The 15,969-nt window shown below is 46.1% G+C and overlaps 1 long non-coding RNA gene across 1 annotated transcript; it reads right to left on the reverse strand.

Annotated features, from left to right (window-relative positions):
* Positions 1 to 2,677: 2,677 nt before the first annotated feature.
* On the reverse strand, positions 2,678 to 6,905 carry LOC141413703 (uncharacterized). The gene is made up of 3 exons (XR_012438511.1): positions 6,645 to 6,905; positions 4,853 to 4,970; positions 2,678 to 3,841 (listed from the first exon to the last, which is right to left on the reverse strand). It is a non-coding gene; the product is annotated as an uncharacterized lncRNA (long non-coding RNA).
* Between the last annotated feature and the right edge of the window lie 9,064 nt (positions 6,906 to 15,969).

Raw genomic sequence — 15,969 nt, forward strand, 5'->3', positions numbered from 1 at the left:
ATGGTCTCCTGAACTATTTGTCCAGGCTAGCTTTGAACCCCTGATATCTGCCTATTGAGTAGCTGGGATTAGAAGATTTTCAAACTTAGAGTGTAACAAATCACTTGTTCAGTGGGAATAAGGCCCAGAAATCTTCATTTTTAAGAGGTATCCAGTTTGCTACTGTTGGTCTATTCCTCATTCTTAGAAAAATGCCAGTCCAAAGTCTCTACCCAAACTCTCCTCCCTTAGCTCTGTTTATAACCAGCCATGTGGCTTTCTCTCCTGCCCAGGAGCAATTCCAACATGGGCTTCTTGTTCTTCAGGAACTTTGCACTGTTTTTTGTTGTTATTGTTGTTTTTAATTCTTTTTCTTTCTGGAATGCCCCCAACCCCACTTCAACCCTTCTCTTTGCCTAGCTAAAGCCTACTCATTTGTCAGTACTTAATTAAATATCACTTCCTGAAAGAGGGCTTCCTTGGTCCTTTAATTCAACTAGGTCCCCTTATTACATATACTTTCATTAACCCTGATAATAATTTATATATACACCTGTTTATGACATTCTTGGTTCAGTGTCCATCTCCCCTAAACTATAAGCACTTTTTTTTCCCTGCTGGGGATCAAACCCTGGGCCTTGTTTATGGTAAGCACATGTTCTACCACTGAGCTACACCCCAGCCACTATAATTCTGCATCTTTTCTTTTTTTTTTTTTTTTTTTAGTACTGGGGTTTGTTTGAACTCAGGGCCTATACCTTGAGCCACTCCACCAGCCCTTTTTTTTTATGGGTTTTTTCGAGATAGGGTCTCACAGACTATTTCCTGGGGCTGGTTTCAAACCATGATCCTCCTGATCTTTGCCTCCTGAGGATCTAGGATTACAGGCGTGAGCCACTAGCATCCAGCCCATAATGCAGCATTGTAAGCACAGAAACAACACATCTTCTACAACTAGGCCTGGCAACAAGGACATGTGGTGAACAACTGTTGAATGAGATGAATGAGTGTTAAAAGAGTAAAACAAGGTGAGCACTTTCAGGACACTGGACCCTGAGCAGAAAGGCCACCCCCTGGAAAGTCATCCCTCATCACTCTGAGACAGGGATCCCATGATGGGGTCACCCTCTGAGCACCGGGATTACAGGTATACACCATGGTGAGCAGTCTGTTACTACTCCTGCACAGCCTTAAGACGTCTCTTGGCAGTTGGGTTGGGTTGGGATTTTGCTCTCTCCACTGCTTATGTTGCCTTCTGAACTGATTGTGACCCCTTGGAGAAAAAAGATGAGATCATACAACTTTTTGCTTTTCTAGCTCCTACCACATTGCTTCGCACATAGTAGGTGCTCAGTAAAGATTTGGGGTCACTGGAAGTTTCCAGAGTCTCCCTTCTTGGGATTTCCCCCATCTGGTGATGGTCAAATGGAGCACCTTAGCTAGGCACATCCCATTCCATAGATGACAGAACTGAGGCTCAGAATTATAGAGTTCATACAAGTGAGAACTGGGATTCAAACCCAGGTCTCTGTGCTCCCAAACACAGGGAACGAGTGCTGGTGGAGCAGGTCTCCCAAGTCCACAAGTCTAACCTTCTTCTCTGGCAGTCTCTGACATTATCACATGGTCTCCCAGAAGCCAAATGCCCCAGAGATCACAAGAATGTACCCTATGGGAGGCTGGGGGGTGTAGCTTAGTGGTAGAGTACATGTTTAGTATGTGTCAGGCCCTGGTTCAATCCCCAGCACCAAAAAAAAAAAAAAAAAAAGAGAGAAAAGAAAATTTACCATGCGGGGTCCTGATGAAACATCAGATTTCCCCCTCTCAGGTAAGTAGGGGTTTAATGCATCAGAATTTTTCCCTACATATGTTTCTTTGGCTCCTGAAGTAGATGCTGGGGATACAGACATACCTCAGGCTCTAAAGAACTTAAAGTTCTTTATAGAGAATAGATCTGTTTTTATTATGAGTCCCTAGGGTGGGCAGAGCCCATTGCTGGGACCATTCCACCATAGAAATGGGGGTTGAGGGGCCGTCTCCTTTTTTTGGGGGGGTGGTATGGGACTGGGATTTGAACTCAGGGCTTCACACTTGCAAAGCATCTGCTCTAGTGCTTGAGCCACACCTCCAGTTCTTGCTCTGGTTATTTTGGAGATGGAGTCTCAGGAACTATTTGCCTGGGCTGGCCTAGAATCATGATCCTCCTGATCTCAGCCTTCCAAGTAGGATTACAGGTGTGAACCACCAGTGCCAGACTGAGAGGCTGTCTCCTTAACCATCACTTTAGTTTCTCCATGTAGACTGTGCCTATGCATGGGATCCAATAGCTGACTGGGGAATTCCTGGCCATGGAACCCATGGTGAATTTGTCCTCTTGGTAGAAGGAAATAAATCTCAGAGGACAGCCATTTAACCTATAGCCTGACAAGTGGTAGCACAATTGGACTTTGAAAAAGGCTTGGGAGGTGAATAGGGAGTGGTAAGCCACACTGCTAGGGGCTCTGGGAGTTGCTACTCCTGCTTGGAATTATCAGAATGTCCTGGCCATGACTTGGGCAGGAGATAAAGCCACCTTCCTCCCCACTTTTAGATACTGCTCAGCTGACAGCCAGCAGCTACCTCCTCCACACCTCTGGCTCCCCCAGGGTCTGTGCTCTTTAGGGTTAGAATACCTGGAAATCAGACAGGGTACCCAGTTCCCAATGTGCCTTCACCTCCAAACTCTCACCCAGAATATCTCTAGAATGGAAATCTCCAGATCTGTGGGCAGGATTCCAGAGACTCCAGCCAGAATGGTCTAGCCCACAGTTCTGGTCCTTGGTAGGGCCATGTTGGGGTGGCCCTCCTTGCCTCCAAAGAGTGACTGAGGTGGAAATAGTCCAGTTCTGCCTAAACACAGCCTCAGGCAGAAAGTAATACAGAATGAGGAAGAACTGAACTAATAAACCTGAGTAATAATCATTTATTAGATATTTATCAAACATAATATGTACTCCAAAGCTTTTAAAAATTGCCAAAGGCGTCTTGCACACAAAGACGTCTTATACGTTACATTCAGTAAGACTTTATTGAGCACATTGAAAAGTTATGAGGCCAGCACAATGCTAGGTACTGTGGGGACCTGCAAAGAAGAAGGATAAGAAGACTATGATGATGACAACAGGTCAGGAGATGAGGAAACCTGGGTCCTCAGGACAACTCTACCCTAGTATGCTGCTGGATGTCATTTCCCTCAGGGCCTTGATCCCCTTATCTGGAAAGCAGGACTTGGACTGCTGTCCTGACACTCTGTGAGTCCCAAATTAGGTATGATGGCATATATGACAATATCCAGTATAGCGACGGCTTCAAAATTTGGGCTGGACCTTCATTCCTTGAGAGGCCCAGTTCTGTCATTGGGCTGTTTACAATGAGCTCTAGAGCCAGAAGAAAATTTATTTCAAGGTAAACCCAGGTGCTCCCAGATATAAAGCAAGGGCAAATGTTACTGATGACTAAGAGTTTGGCCTAGGTCTCCCTGTTTGACCCCTAACAAGTCTTATCCTCTCTCTGGGCCCTTTTACCTTTCTTTTCTTTTCTTTTCTTTTTTTTTTGGTAGGATGGGTTTTTGAACTCAGGGCTTTACTCTTGCAAAACAGGTGCTCTACCGCTTGAACCACACCTCCAGTCAATTATGTTCTGGTTATTTTGGAGATGGGAGACTGTCAAACTGTTTTCTCAGGCTGGCCTCCAACGATGATCCTCCTGATCTCAGTCTCCCAAGTAGTTAGGATTATAGACATGAATCACAGGCACCCGGATCTTTTTTTTCTTTCTTTCTTGGTGGCAGCAGTAGGATACAAATGGGCCCCTGTTTATCTATCTATGAGATGAGAGAGTTGTATTAGATTTTCTTTCTTCCACATAGAGACATTTCTGGATGGTCCAACAAGGTGAAGTTGAGATGGAAGGGTGGAAAAACAATTTCTTTCTTCTTTCCCTTTCCTCCCCATCCCCAGGGCCTTCTCCTCTAGGCTTGAGGCAGATTGAAACCAGTTTCCGCCCAGCATCCAGCACCCAGTCACGCTTGACTCTGGGATGTTTAGAAGAAGAAGAACAGACAGAGGTCTTGGGCAAGCCACCAGCCCTCTGGGCCTCAGTTCCCTCATCTCAAAAAGGGCATGGTTTTACCTGTAATCCCAGGTAAGGCAAGAAGATCATGGGTTTGAGGCTAGCTGGAGACACATAGCAAGACTCTGTCTCAAAAAAATGTGTGTGTGAGGGGAGATGGTTGTATAGATGACTTCTGACTTTTCCAGCTCTGTCTGCTAACTCTATTCTACAGTTGTAGCTCAAGACAAACAAACAAGACAGGGAGGGCCTAGCTAAAGGCTAGGTCCTTAGTCATTGCTTAGCTGAGCCTTTCATAGCCCTTGAAGTCTTATATCCCTTCCTAGACCTCCTGCCTCCTGCTTTTCCAGTCTAGAGACTGGGGGCAGGCCCCATCTCTACTCTCAGCAATTGCCAAGCGCAGGGAAAGCCAGCAAGCAGCATGGCTCCCAGAACAATAAAAAATAAAGATTATTCTGGGTACAGCTTCCATCATTTGTCATGGCAACTAAAAAAAAAAAAATTAAAGATTTTATATATATGTATATATAGAGGGAGAGCAAATGAAAGCTGCCAGTCCTCCAGTCTGCATATTGTACATTGACCAAGAGCCTTTCTCAGCTGCCAGCTATCTGCTAAAGAACAGCAGGTGATCACAAGGCCTGGGACAGAGGTGGGACCCTCCTAAAGGATAGCCTAAGAAAGAAGCCTCTCCTCTTTGGAGGCCCTCTTGCTGGGACCTGGAATGGGGCCCAGGATTTCTTGAACTGTCTGGGGTTTTTACCTGCCGGCTCAGAAGTCAAGGCCACATGGACAACCACACTGCAAATGACAGCTGTCACCAGACATTTCCCACGTCTCTTCTAGGGTGTCTTTTCTGGGTAGAGCAGCCCCTAAGAATGCTGGGAGAAGAAAGAGGGTACAAAAGTATCTGCCCTTAGGAGCTCACCATCCTGTGGAAACAATACGGCCATGTCCCCTGGGGGACAGAAGTCAAGTCTGACTGTAGTTCAGGCAAGTCCCTTGTCCTCTCTAAGCTTCAGTTTCCCTTCTATGATTAGAGGGGTGGACCCTGTGATTCTGGAAAGCTCTCTTGGCCCTGAGGTTATGACACAACAGAGAACAAGACACAGTAGACCTACACACCATATGGAGATTCAGGGAGTATTGGCACATAAAACCTGCTCCCAAATCCCTTCCCTTCCAGCAAGAAGTATTTGGATAACGTGCATTCTATACCCTTTTCTATATAAACATTTATTTATTTACCTGCAGTACTGGGGCCTGAGCTCAGGGCCTTCATCTTGAGCCACTCCACCAGCCCTATTTTTGTGAAGGGTTTTTCAAGATAGGGTCTCTTGAACAATTTGCCTGGGCTGGCTTCATTCCACGATCCTCCCGTTCTTTGCTTCCTGAGTAGCTAGGATTCTTACAGGCATGAGCCACCGGCACCCTGCTCTATATAAACATTTATTGAGAAGCTTTTTTTTTTTTTTTTTTTTTGACAGGGTTAGGCTGGCCTAAAGCTTGATATGTAGTTCAGGCTGGACTCAAACTTGTGATCTTCCTGCCTCAGCCTCCCAAGTGCTGGGATTATAAGCAAGTGCCACCATATCAGGAGAGAGATTTTCTTTTGAAAGGCTCTGTCACATATATTATCATCTTCATAGTAACTCTACAAAGCAGATATTGTATGCTCTACCTTGCAGAAAAGGAGACAAAAGCTCAGGAAAGTTAAATAACTACTAAGAGGCTCGGCCAGGACAGAACCCAATGCCAAACAGGATCTCTCTACACCTGAGGGGTCTCCCTCAAATAGGCAGAGATGCCTTATCAATCATTTATCCTGGGAACGCATTGAGGAAATCCTCAGTTCATTGTTATCTGGAAAGCCTGTTTCCTTATCTTCAAGCAACAGGGTAACATTCACAGGGAACTTGCACATTTGTGGTGAAACATGTCTACTAGACAGAGCAGCAGCCAACACACTTTATCTCCCAACGTCCCCTCAGGATGGGCGTTATTATCATCACCACCACTTTTTTCTGAAGTGGTGCTGGGGATCAAATCCAGGGGCTTAGCTGGACGCAGGTGGCTCAGGCTGCAACCCTAGCTACTCAGGAGACAGAGGTCAGGAGGATGTAGGTTCAAAGCCAGCCCAGGCAAATACTTAGCAAGATCCTATCTCAAAAATTTACAACATAAAAAAGGGCTGGAGGAGTAGCTCAAGTGGTAGACCACCTGCCTAAGTATGAGGCCCTGAGTTCAAGACCCAGTGCTGTCAAAAAACAACCCAGGGCCTAACACATACTTAGGCAAGTGCTCTGCCACTGAGCTACATCCTCTGTTTTAGACCCATCCTCTCTTTTAGGATGAAGGAGCTGAAGCTAAGGAGACTTCAGGAACTTGCCAAAAGCCACAAAACCAAGGAGTGACAATGCCAGGTCTGACCCCCAGTTATCAGAGCCCAAAGCTTGACTTAGCCACTGGTTTAATCAGTGAACTCCATTCTCTTTTTGGAAAGTGCCTCAACAACAGATTCAGCCCTCAGCCTGGTCTGAGGGTCTGGCACTTACCAGCTCTGTGAGCTTGGATGGTTACTTAATTGCTGCATCTCTGTTTCCTCATCTGTGAAAATGCACATCCTCCTCGTGTCCTTGAGGATGGACACTGAGTGCCTCTGTGAAGGACTGGCATGGAACATGGCCAAAGGTAAGCAAGCCCCTCCTGCCTCACCTCCAGCCTGCTTCTCTGGTTTTGGCCACTCCCACTCACTGGGCCTGCATTTTCCTTCCAAACGGGAAATGACCTCTTGCCCCCATTCTCTGTTGCCTGGCTGTTTCCAGCACCTCGCCTCCTCATCCCACTTTCCCAGGCTTTGTAGAATCACCTTGGGGGCCGGGGGGGTGGGGGGGACACGGGACGACTGTGGTACAAACCCAGATGTCCAGATATCCATCCCCAAATCTGTTTTCCTGCCCCAGGAATTCTGCATGGGTAAGGACCCCAGACCAGGGTTGCTGAAATTAGCAAATCATTTATCTGGCGCCCTTACTTCCGGACCCTGGGCTCCTTCAAAGCCCCTAAAAGCACATTGGGCTGGAAGACTGACTGCAATGGCAGCCCAGCAAATGTTTTTTGTTTAAATATTTTTGAAACAACTTTATTTATAAGTATAGTGTACATAACATAAAATTTACCCATTTTAAATATACAATTCAACAGTTTTAAGGAAATTTACCAAGTTGTACAATCATCAGCATAATCCATTTTTAGGACATTTTTCATCATAATAAAATGACCCTTTATGGTTAATTCCCATTAGTACCCCATTAATGGCTTTAAAAAAAAACACTTAATACATTATTTTTTCCACTGTAAAAACTCACAAACTCTTACTGTAGAAAATTCCTAAGATGGGGGAAATCAAAAAGTACAAAGAAAAAAAAATCACTCCTTGATCCATAATACAATAAAGAATAATTGTTAGTGGATTAGGTAAATATTTTAAAAATCCTTTTTCTCTGGCTGTAAGTGTGGCTCAAGTGGTAGAACTCCTGCCTATCAAGTGTGAAGCCCTAAGTTCAAATCCCAGTATTGCCAAAAAAACCCCAAAATTCTTTATCTGTAGTCATTTTTCTTTTTCTTTTGGTGGTACTGAGGTTTGAACTCAAAGATCTCACTCTACCACTTAAGCCACTCCACCAGCCCTGTTTCGGGTTAGGTATTTACGAGATAGGGTCTTGAGAACTATTTGCCTGAGGCTGGCTTCAAACCATAATCCTTCTGATCCTCCTGAGTAGCTAGGATTGCAGGTGTGAGCCATGGGCGCCCAGCTTCTACTCACTTTTTAAAGAAAACTTGTATCGCAGGTGGTGCAGTGGCTCATGAAGCCTGTAATCCCAGATACTTGGGAGATGGAGATGGGAAGGATTCAGACTCCAGGCCAGCCCTGGCAAAAAAATTCAGGAGACCCCCCTCAACCAATAAACTGGGTATGGTTGTGTGCGTCTGTCATCCCAGCTAGGTGAGACATAAATAGAATTGTGGTCCAGGTTGGCCTGGGCAAAAACTTGAGACCCCATTCAAAAAAATAAAGCAAAATGGACTGGAGGATATGACTCAAAGTGCTAGAGTGCCCAAGTGCAAGGTCATGAATTCAAACCTCAGTCCTGCCAAAAAAAAAAAAAAAAAAGGAAAAAAAGAAAAACTGTATTGCATTGTACATAGTATTTTACAATCTGATTTTATTTATTTATTTATGGTGGTACTGAGTTTGAACTCAAGGCTTCACCTTCCAAGGCACCCTTGAGCCATACTTCCAGTCCTGTTTTTTTTTTTTTTTTTGAGACAAAGTCTCACTGTTACCTTTCCCCAGGCTAGCCTGGAATTTTTAATCCTCCTGCCTCTGCCTCCAGAATATCTGGGATTACAGACATGTACCACCACACCCAGTTTACAATCTGAAAATACTCCAAGAAAATATTCCCATAGCATCAAATCTTCTTGCACAACATCAGTTCCAGTGGTTGTGTAGTTGGACATTTGGGCTATTTCCAATTTTTCAAGACTTTTTGATGCTGGGGATTGAGATCAGGGCTTGGTAAACACATTCTCTACTATTGCGCTACACTCCCCACCCAGTTCTGTTTTTGTTTTTTTTCTTTTCTGTGGTTTGGGTGAGTGCTGGGGATGGAACCCAGGGATTCAGCATGCTAAAAAAAAAAAAAAAAGTGCTCTAACACTGAGCTGCACCTCCAGCCATTTAAGGCTTTTAAGGCTTCTGACCCAGTGAGGGACACCACCATGGGACCAAACTGTCCAAGTCAGAAGCCTCAGGTGATGTTCACTTCAAGAGGACAGGGCTAAATTGGTGGGGGGGAGGGGCGGGGAGAGAGCAAGGGATTAAAGGAAAGAAATGCTACCGGATTCCAAAGACGGTTAGGCACTGGGGAGGATCGCAAATGGGACCTCCCTGGAAAGAAGAACTCTTGTCCAGTACATACCCCTTCTTATCGGCCACGGGTGCTCCAGGCAGCACCCTTCAACATCTCTTTCCCTGCTCCCCTGTGCCCCAGGACCAGCCAGCTGCTACCTGCCCTAAGCCCTGCCTCACTCTTACATCCCTACTGAAGTCGGGCCTTGCACCAGGGCTCCGGCCCCCCTTTTCCCAGATCCCCTCCCCCGCCCTGAAGGACAAACTAGGCTGGGCCTGGGGAGGTGGGTGTTGGATCGCAGCGTAGAGGATGGAGGAGCTGGATGTCTGCGTCCTCAGGGAAATCTTAAGATGACTCACAAGCCACCCGAGGGGAGAGAGGGGCTAGGGGATGAATGGATTGCCACGCAGAGGGCGGGGCGGAAGAGACGAGCTTCGGGGCGTTGATTGGCCCGCGTCAGTTTCTTCCGCACATCTGCAATGCGCGGGGCTGAGCGATCCCACCGCGGGCTGGGGGGGCTGGAGGCGGAGGGCTGCGGGGCTGGCTGACGTTTGCTTCCCGCCTGCTGGGCCGGCCGGGAGCAGTTCATGAATGACTCACCTCATTGTCAGGCTGATTCATGGCTCCGCTGGGGACTTGGGGGAGGGGCCCAGCCCCCTCTGTACGACTCACACGCGCGCGCGCGCATACACGCGTATAGGCGCGGGCGGGGCTCCTGAGCTGCGGGGGTCCTGACGTGATGGCTGCGTTTCACGTGGAAGAGGAAAGAGGGGGCTATACACATCAGCTGGTGTGAAGAACTGGTGTACCTGTAGCTATTTAACTGAATGCAGTTAAAGCCTCAGTTCCTTAGTCGCACTAGGCACATTTCAAGTGCTGACCAGCTCCAAGGGACTAGCGGCTCCTCTCTTGGACAGGGTCAATCAAAAGCATTTACATCCACACAGAAAGTGCTATTGGACAACTGGTTTCCATGCTGCATACACACCCTTCCCACGCAGCCACACAAACAGGCCAGCCCTCCCCTACCCCCATATGCAGCACACAATACACATTTAATTCCCCACTCAGTGGACTTGCAGCACACCCACCAACACAACCACACAAAACTTTCAGTGTGTGTGCACATTTCCCGTCCAAATCCGCCCCTTTCCAAACCAAGGCAAATGTCAATACAAACCCATGCATCATAACAGGGGTTTGCCTACAACTGTTAATAAGATGAAAACAAATTAGGGTGAAACTTATTTCCAAATAAGCTGAAATAGATACAAAGCAATTCCCAGCCCATGTCTGTAAACTCAAGTAGGGGGGAAGGGAACCGTTTGTTGAGGCCCTGACAGTCTGCCAGGCTTAGTTATCCATTTCAATGCATTAATTCATTTAATCTCAAGCCACCCTGTGAAGATGCAGTGTTCTGTTTTCATAGATGAAGCAACTAAGGTTCAGAAAGGTAAAGAAACTTACTCAAGGTTACACAGCCATTTAGCAACTGAGTGAAATATGAACCAGGATCTGTCTGACTAATTTCTCTCTCTAGGTTTGCACTCCTTTGTACCTATGTAAGTAAAGTTCCTTCCGAACAACTGCAGCTACTTGTGGAAGTGAACGTGGAGTTGCCCAGATTCATCCATTCTCCTTCCTGACAAGGACATTCAGTCATTCAACATTTGCTCCGTGTCTTCATACTGGTTCACAGAGGTGAAAAGCCACAAGCACAAGTCTTGGCCAGAAGGCATGCACAGTCCATTGGGGGTGTGAAGAAAACAGGAAGACAACACAGGGCATACAACAGACCTGAGCTATAATGAAGACAGACTCCAAATGCAGGATAGGGCAGTTTAAGGAAGGCTTCTTAGAGGAGGCAGTCAGTGAGCTGGGGTTTGAAGAATGAGTGTGGTGGAGAGGGATTGGTAACTTTGGTATTGATTGGAAGACAGGATGGGAGGCAGATACTGTTGTAGTCACTCACAAACAGAAAATCCGGATTCTTGTATCTCATGTGGGTGCATCCAGGCAGGAGATCCAGATGAGTGGGGGTGATAATAAAGGGTTCTTAAAGGTTAGGGGGAAAGTTACAAACAGCATGATGGGCCAGGGATGAGGTGGAAGCATTGAAAGAGCTCCTGTTTCCAGATGCTTTTAAACCTGTGCTAACCTATGAGAGGGGAAAAGCCTGGGCGATTCTTGATCAGCAACAATGGATGAGTGGGCAGGGATTTGGGGGTCGGTGGGCCAGGGTGTGAATAACCTGCAATTGAAAAGAAGGCTCTGAGAAAGAGAACGATGTTCAGTCTGAAATATAATATTAAGTCATATGTGTTTTAAGAGTCTTAGCTTGCCTCAACACCAGAGCACAGGCACTAGGAATTTTATATACCATCCTCTGGTGACTGGGGAGGGACTAAAGATTTCAGGCCTTGTGGATGTGAGGCAAACATTCTACATTGAGCTACACCCCCAGCACTAAATAATTCTTTTGAACCATTCCACCTACCCTTTTTTTGTGTTGGGTATTTACAAGATAGGGCCTTGTAGGCTGGTAGAATGGCTCAAGTGGTAAGAGCGACTGCCTAGGAAGCGAGGCCCTGAGTTCAAACCCCAGTACCACCAAATAGAAAATATAAAATAATTTAAAAATAACATCATAAGATAGGGCCTTGCAAACTATTTGCTCGAGGCTGGCTTCGAACCATGATCTTCCTGATGTCTGCCTCCTGAGTAGCTGGGAACACAGGTGTGAACCACCAGCGCCCTGCTGCTTTAGTAGTTTTTCACACAGGGTCTCACGTTCTTACCTGGGCCAGCCTGGCTCATGAGCCTCCAAGTTTTCTGCCTCCTGAATAGTTGGGATTACAGGCGTGAGTCCATGCTTGCACAAAGCCTTACTGTAAGCCTTCTTACAGTAGGAAAACAGGATCCCAACTGCATGTCAGAAAGAATGACTAGAGGGCTGGGGATGTAGCTCAGTGGTAAAGGGCTTGCCTAGCAGGTACAAACCTTGTATTCAATCCCTACCATGAAAGAAAGAGACAGAGAACTGAATGGAGAGAGAGAGAGAGAGAGAGAGAGAGAGAGAGAGAGAGAGAGAGAGAGAGAATGGAGAGAATGGGGGGATGGGGGGGAGGGAAGAAAAGAGAAGAGAAAAGAAAAGAAAAAGCAAGGCAAGGCAAGCTTGGACTAGGCGTATCATGTGGGAGGTATTACAATAGTCCAGGCTTTAGCTGTAAGGTAAGTTCTGACATGGGAGTGTAAAGCATGTGGAGAAGACCAAGGCGGGGAGGGGAGAGGGGAGTGGGTGTATCCTGTTCCTAAGATAGGGCAAAACAATAGCTTTCTGACCCACAAAAATATGAAGGGCTGGTGGAGTGGTTCAAATGGCAGAGTGCCTGCTTAGCAAGCATGAGGCCCTGAGTTCAAGCTCCAATACCACCACCACCAAAAAAAAAAAAAAAACCATCAGCCAGTACCAGTTGCTCACACCTGTAATCCTAGCTACTCAGGAAGCAGAGATCAGGATTGAGGTTGGAAGCCAGCCCCAGGCAAATAGTTGGCCAGACCCTATCTCAAAAAAAAATTCACAAAAAAGGGCTTGTGGAATGACTCAAGCAAGGTTCAAGCCCCACTAAAAGAAAAAAAAGTATGTATATTATATGTACATATATATAGATAGATGATGAAAAGCCACCTGGGCATAAGCACATGATACATGATGTCCTGCACAGAACAACAGAGAACTTACATTCCCTGAAGCCACAGGTCAAGAACTCAGTTCCTTGGAATTCCAAGAAGCAAAATAACATAGCAGGCAAGCTCATGGCTGCTGAAGTCACACTGCCTGGTTCATACTCTCCACTGCCTCTCTGCTTTGTGAGTTTGACCCTAGAATGGTACCTGGCACAGAAAGTGCTCAGGAAATGCTGGCTGTTATTGTTACTGGGTTAAGTCAGCATGTTACTGAGATCCCCTTACTATATAACTGGTGTCTCTGGCACGGATCTTCCTGCCCAAGCCCCTGTATCCACTTTGCCATTCTCTGAACCCACCCCTTCCTTTTTGTTTTTGCTCTTTCTAGTATTTTCAAGCCTTTTTTTTTTTTTTTTAATGGTACTGGTGTTTGAACACACGCTTTATGCTTGCTAGGCAGATGCACTACCACTTGAGTCATTCCACCAGCCATTTTGTGTTGGGCATCTTCGAGATAGGTAGGGTCTCTCAAACTATTCACTAGGGCTGGCCTTGAACCTGGATCCGTCTGATATCTGCCTCCTGTGTAGCTAGTACTCCAGGCGTGGCTATTGGTGCCTGGCTCAAGCCTGATTAACCCCTTTTCTAAGAGAAAGAAGAGCAGGATCCTAGGTCCAATCACCATGGAAAGTCAATTGTTTCCCTTATTTTGAGATGACAGTGATAGGAAAATGGAGACATCGTGTTTGGAGGGGTCTTCAGCAAGTGGAACCTTCCCAACTCCACACTCACAGACAACTCCTCTGTGCATCCTGCCAGTCTCCCTCTAAAATGTTCCAACTAGGGTTGGGGGTTTAGAGCTCAGTGTTAGAGCACTTGCTTAGCCTAGATGAGGCCCTGGGATGCACTGTGCAGTTCCAGCCCTGAAACAAAAAAAAGAAAGAAAGAAAAGCAAAGCAAAGCTAAGCTTTGAGGAAGCACACCTATAGTCCCAGCATTTGGGAGGCTGAGGTAGGCGGATCACTTTAGCCATGTCTCAAAAACAAACAAACCAACAAAAGATGCAGTCGCTCATGCCTGCAATACTCAGGAGAATGAGGTCTGAAAGATTGAGGTTTGAGGCCAGTCTGGGGGAAAAAGTTCATGACACCTCATTTTGACCAATAAAAAAGCTGGGCACGGTGGCACGCCTGTGGAGGTCCAGGCCTAGGCATAAATGCAAGACCCTATTCAAAAAATAATCAAAGCAAAAGGGCCAAGAACTTGGCTCAAGTGGTAGAGCACATGCTTAGCAAGCACAAAGCTCTGTGTTCAAATCCCAATACCATAAAAAAAAACAATCCAGCTCCACATTTTTCATTTGCTCCAGCCACCTCCCACAGCATCCAGTTTTGTTTTTTTTTAGTACTGGAGATTGAACCCGGGGCCTCATGCACGTATGCCAGGCAGTGCTCTACCATTTCAGCCATGACTCCAGTCCCTTTGTATTTTGTTTTTGAGATAGTCTCACTAACTTGGCCCACACTGGCCTTGCACTTTTTTTTTTGGCTGCATTGGGGTTTGAATTCAGGGCCTCACACCTGCTAGGCTCTTACTGCATGAGTCTACCTATCCTGGCCTTGAACTCTTGATCCTCCTGTCTCTGGTCTGTTTGAGTAGCTGGGATTGCAGATGTGCACTATTGTGCCTGGCCAGCCATAGAGGGTGGGCAGCAGGCAGGAAAGGGATATACCAAATTCATTTAGAAAGGTGATGGAGGAGAAAGTGCGGGCTTTCTACAGAGAAGATCCCCCAGTAAGTAGCTGTGTGACTCTGATGGAGTCCCTTCCCCTTTTGGGGCTCAGTTTCCTAACCTGTAAATAACTGTTCTTTACCCTTCATGAGATAGATTTTTTTTTTTTTTTTGAGATAGGGTCTCGAAAACTATTTGCCCAGGCTGGCTTTGAACCCCGATCCTCCTGATCTCTGCCTCCTGAATAGCTAGGATTACCGATGTGAGCCACTGGCACCCAGCATGAGATAGATCTTTATGAAGAGAAAATGAACTAATGGTTAAACTGGAAGCTACAAACTTTAGTGTGCCCAGTTGATATTCTTCTTGTGATTTCTCTTTGTCTGGAGTTGACAGAGCTGTTATCCACAGGGAGCCAGGCAGGATGAGTTGGGCCAGGGCCCCTATGAGGAGGGGAGGCCTATACATGGAGGATGAGGTTTTGTCCCCAGCTCAGAAGCACAGAGGCCTTGAGGAAATCCCTAACTGAAATGAGAGTTGCCAGTCTAGGTTCTTTATCTACTGCCATTCTGGCCTTCATCCTGATATATGACAAGTAAACTGAGCTACCTGCAGCTCTGATGGGAGCCACAGTTGTCCCATGGTCACACTGGGGGAAATTTGGGCTAGCTCCAATCAGATCACTAAGAACTTAAAACATAGCCAGGCACTGGTGGCTCACGCCTGTAATCCTAGCTACTCAGGAAGCAGAGATCAGGAAGATCAAGGTTCAAGGCCAGCATTGGCAAATAGTTTGAGACCCTATCTCAAGAAATACCCCACAAAAGGGGTGATGGAGTGACTCAAGTGGTAGAGCAAATGTGAGGTCCTGAATTCAAACCCCAGCACCACTAAAAAAGAAAAAAAAAAAAAAGAACTCAAATAATTCAGTACTAGAGAGTCTTCTAAAGGAAAAATAAAAAGAATTCAAGCCACAGGTGGGTGTGAGTCTGTAATTCCTGGGGGAGGCTGAGGAAAAAGAACCTCAAGTTCAAGGCCAGTCAAAGCTACAGCTTGGGCTACATAGTGAAACCCTGTCTCAAAAACAAAAGAAAAGAAAAACAAAAACAAACAAAAAAGAGCTCAAGTCACCTTCCTTCTGCTTGTTGTGTCTTCATAACTGCGTGAATCAAGCTGTTGCTATAGAGACAAGCAAGAAGGGAAACTGAGGTAAGACTGAGGGTCATTAACTACAGAGAGCTGGGCTTTGTCTCCCTGATGTGTTATGACCTTGAGGACACAAGAAGTCTTATTCATCAACACTCTGACTCTGGTGTTGGAGCTGTTGCACACAAAAGTCCTTGTGTTAATTCATTCAATAACTCATTGAGCAACTTGTTGGGTGCTGGAGGTACAAAGTTGAACAAGTCAGACAAGATCCCTGCCTACAGGGAGCTTGTATATTCTAGTAAGGAAGACACAAAATAATGATGTAAACCAAGTGTAAATTATAAAAAGTGCCTAGGAAGAGAAAGAGAACTGTGGTGAGGGAAGATGTTTGTTACT

This window comes from Castor canadensis, chromosome 11, assembly GCF_047511655.1.
Source record: "Castor canadensis chromosome 11, mCasCan1.hap1v2, whole genome shotgun sequence".
In the NCBI taxonomy this organism is placed as follows: domain Eukaryota; kingdom Metazoa; phylum Chordata; class Mammalia; order Rodentia; family Castoridae; genus Castor; species Castor canadensis.